Genomic DNA, 4,641 nt, shown 5'->3' with positions numbered 1-4,641 from the left:
ATGGCTCTGAGAAAGTACAACCTGCCCATCTTAACATTTTTCACATACATTGGCTCCTCTAGAACTCAAGGCCAGCTGCTGAGGTGAGTTCCATTCTGATAGAAAAATGGAAGAAGTGTCTACACACAGCTATTTCTGAATAGACCATTTCTGACCTACGACCTCACAACCACTTTGTGGCAAAACTTGGCTCCAAACTCTGGATCCTTAAAGTTTCTGTTTGTAACAATGCCACTCACATCCCATTGACAAAAGCAAGTCATATAGCCAAACCCATTTGAAAAGAAAAGTAAATGTGGTCCACGGGGAGGGCCATGTCCAGGAAAGAAAGGTGAAAACTTGGGGGCAAATAAGAGAATTTACCTTACTCTTCTGGCCTATAATCCCTTAAAGGAAATTATTTATTCTGTTTTTCCAGTGCCCAGAACCATGTCTGGCATTAATAAAGTCAAGAAAATTTTTCTTTTTTTTTTATTTAAGTTTTACTTAGCCAAAATGCATTGCAATATTGGTTTCAGGAATAGAATTTAGTGATTCAACACTTACATACAATACCAAGTCCTCATCACAAGTGCTGTCCTCAGTGCCCATCACCCATCTAGCTTATCTCCCACCCACCTCCATCCATCAACCCTCAGTTGGTTCTCTATAATGAAGAGTCTCTAGTGATTTGTTTCCCTCTCTCCTCTTCCCCCCCTTCCCATATGATCATCTGTTTTGTTTCCTAAATTCCACCTATGAGTGTAATCATATGGTATTTGTTTTTCTCTGATTGACGTGTCTCACTTAACATAATGCCTTCTAGCTCCATAATCCATTCGTTGTAATAATCTTGAAGGAAAGAATGTGAGCAGCTTTCGTTTAGATATGGTTATGATTCTGTTTCTTCCCATTTTGAATCCAGAAGGATTTAGATTTCATGAAAGCATGTATATAGCCCACAATTTGTGGCAATAACATCCATAAGAGTAAAAATAAAAATAGACAGCATTTCTTGAGTGCTTACCATGTGCTAAAAACACTGCTAAGGATTTTAGGTTTGTTATGTCATTTTAATCTTCAAGCAAATTTATGAGGTAAGCATTGCTCTCTCCATGTTGTAGATGACACGACTGAGAATCAGAGAGGTTCAATAATTCATTCAGTGTCACATAGCTAGAAGGCAGTGGAGCTATGATGTGAACCCAGGCTCAGTAGGCTCTATAGCCTCCTACTATTCATCATGCTATATCACCTCTATATGTTAAGTGAAGCCCAATGTCATTTTCCTCATCTATAAAACAGGGATAAACAAAAAATGGCCACTTTGTAGAATTGTTAGAAGGTTAACAGAAAAGTTCTATATCAATTCCTTGATCCAGTGAAGCTTACACTGTGGACACTTAACAAATATGCCCTTTTGTTCATGTCCATTTCACATCTGACTCCTGCTCCCAGATTTGATGGAAATTCTCTTCAGGGTGTGATGCTCATAAACCCATATTATAGCTTTGTTAAACCTTTAGTACTCAACTTCTAAAACATACATAGGTCCTCTATTGACATTTTCTCCAAAAATCAAACTATTAGCAGTGGGGTTCTAAAACCCTTGGGAAGGTCCAACTCTTAGTATTTCTCTTGAATGCTAAATTATTCATGAAACTTGATGGATTCTGAAGTTAGCTTCCTCCAAAGGAGGAGGATTTATAAAGGAGGCTGGAGTCAATCACTTTCACATCTCAGGTGATTAGATTGACAGAAAGCAAGCAATTGGCACGGGTAAAGTTGCAAAAGTGACTTGTGAGGTGCGAAGGCCAGGAAGAGGGTGGGTCTTCTCAAACTCTGCTCAGAAATTTCAGACATCAAGGGTGGGAGGAGCATTTTGTGTCTGCAAAAACAAGGGTCATTTGTTTTGGAAATCACTGTGTTGGACAAGAGGAAGAAGAAACATTTAATAAATACCTACTGTGTGCCAGTCACCTTAGATATGTAATCCTATTGGATCCTCAAAAAAAAAAAAGTCTGTTTCACAGACAGGAAACTGGGACTCTGACAAGTGAAATAACTTGAGCAAGTTTATGAAGTGAGTCAGGGTTCCAAGATAGGGACCTAACTCACCTAACTAAAGGTAAGGAGGTAAACTCACCTCCTCCATGGACACAACACATTTACATCTATTTATAGAGAAGTTCCTCCTGAAGAGGAGGTGAGGGCCCTCCATATATATTCTGTACAAGGAAAGGTAGACAGCACAGACAGAGGCAAGAGAGACAGAGACCCAGTAACACAGGGGACCCCACTTCCAGCCTACAAACCATGGTGTGGAGTCATAGTTCTATGGGGCTGTAAAAGATTTGTCTGCCCTGGGACACAGATAAGGAGCTGCATTTGAAAAGAGAAACCAGAAGGCAAAAGACTCACTGCTAGAACTCCCACAAATGGGGAGAGAACTGGATTTCTTTCTTTGTGGAGGGGCTGACAAGCGCCTGGTTCATATGCCTCTCCACCTTAATAAGCATGAATACCAGCACCCCATGCATCCTGCCTCCACCCTCGCACTGTTCCAGACACCGCTGAGCCCGCATTGCCTGGGTATCACCCCCATTTCCCTCACAGTCCCACTCCCACCTCCTCCCCCTGCACCTCACAACTCTGCATTCCACACTTGCACTGCCCCATTGCATCCCGTCTCCCCTTCCCATCCCCCTTACTCTTCCCCCACTCCTTCCTTCCCACCCTCCCAATTCCCTTATCTACACCTCCACACACCCATATTCCCTCTCCAGCATAGCTCCACTCCTCTCTGCACACCTGTTGGTCACACCTCACCCATGGCCTCGTTGGGTTCCCCCATGCACCCATGTGCCCACAGTCCCTCTCTGGCATCCCTCACTTCTCCTTATACCCCCACATCCCCTTCACCTTATCCTTGCACCCCCACTCCCCCGCCCCAGCATTCCCACTTCTTTCCCCACGCACACTCCCATGTCTCCAGCTCCACCTGCACAGGAGTGCCCACTGAGCATCCCCCCTGCACCCTGGTCTCCCCACCCCTGAGGCAGGAGGAGCACCACCAAAGATGAACTGATCATCCCTGACCTCCACCTCCTCATGCTGCAGCCCCAGGACCAGGAATCAGGCACGCTGGAGAAATTCTAGTTGGAAAAAGAGTCTCAAGACTCAGAAAATGGGTTTCCAGGCACTTCATGAGGTCACACAAGTGTCACCACATCAGTCCAACCAGTTCAAAGCTTGTGGTCTCTCATACTACATGACAAGTTAGAAAGGCCATCTTTGCCTTAGAAGCCAATGGTTTTCCAGCAGTGCAAAAGTGGGAGAATTCAGAACAAAATCTTGTAAGAATGCTAACAATTAGATTTCATAAATCCACTACATAGATACTATCTGTCATTCATGGTACACACTTATGAATTAGAGGAACATGAAATGGAAACATGGAGGGAGTTTATTTACAAGAAATATTGACCTTCAGTGAATACAGCTCCAGATGCAAGCCTCTTTCATGCTGTATATTTGTTGATTAAAAATGAAAATCCACACATTGCAAGTTGATCCTCTAAGTGGGAGTGCTCTTCCTATGCTTACCCACAAATGAATTCTCAAGTTCCTCAGGTTTGCATGTCTGATATACCAAAGCCTGCCTTTGTGAAGCAGGACCCAGATGCTCTTGCACTTGGGACCCACCACAACATCACCTTCATCCACCCGGACACTCCCTTCAGTAGAGACTTGAACATCTGTGTAGAAAAACAAGTATCAGGCTTGTCTATATTGCATGAGTCAGGGAAAGGTGTAGATATTTGCTCCAAATCTGATGTAATTAACCTTGCTGCTAAAACAAAACAAAACAAAACAACTTACACTAACCTAGATATAACAGTGTCCCAGGCCATTTAGCACTTCTCACAGTACTTCATGTTTATTGGTAGTTACAGTAATCTGGAGAAATATCCTGGACAGCATATAGTGGGCTGAGGTGCATGGGATGCTGGTAGTGAATGAGGCAGATAGCATCATGGGTATCATTTCCCTATCAAATATTCTACAGATTCTGATACACCTGCAGGTGACAAAAAAAGGATACAGAAATTGAATGGCCACTGAAATGCAGAAGCCCTTGTAGGAAAGCTTGAACAAAGATTTTGGGTCTCATCAGGAAAAAAAAATGTATATCACGGATTGGTGATGGGTATTTTTTCCAGTGATGCTGAATTGTGCATAAGAAATGTATTTTATGTGCTTGAAGATTCAGGCTTGCATTAAAAGAGTATTTTCAGACCTTCTTCAGAACAATTTCTGATGTTGTATGTTATCAAAATACACTGTGTCCTGGAATTTTTGTTATTTTTCATCTCTAAGAATTCACTGGTCTGTAATAGGTAATGTGACATAAGGGGAGCACATGGCCTATTGAGATCTACTGCCTATGTCAGAACATGCAATATGTCATCACTGTGACCCATTGCAGCATGAGCCACATGGTGGTGAGGTGTGAAATTCTTTGAAACTTTTCCAAATCAGTTTATTTTATTTTATTTTATTTATTCATTTCATTTCATTTAAGTTTAGTTTTTAAACGTTTATTTATTTTTGAGAGATAGAGAAAGTGTGCACAGTGTGCATAGGGAAGGAGAAGAGAGA

At 42.1% G+C, this 4,641-nt stretch overlaps 1 pseudogene; it reads left to right on the top strand.

The window, feature by feature from the left end:
- Positions 1–4,093, top strand: LOC124509292 (5'-AMP-activated protein kinase subunit gamma-2-like; annotated as a pseudogene).
- Positions 4,094–4,641: the final 548 nt, after the last annotated feature.

The sequence above is a fragment of the Lynx rufus genome, unplaced genomic scaffold (genome assembly GCF_022079265.1).
Source record: "Lynx rufus isolate CCGP_SWC_20201006 ecotype Redwood Valley unplaced genomic scaffold, mLynRuf1.p SCAF_1, whole genome shotgun sequence".
Classification (NCBI taxonomy): Eukaryota; Metazoa; Chordata; class Mammalia; order Carnivora; family Felidae; genus Lynx; species Lynx rufus.
Note: the sequence above shows the minus strand (reverse complement) of the source record. Positions and strands in the feature narration are given on the sequence as shown.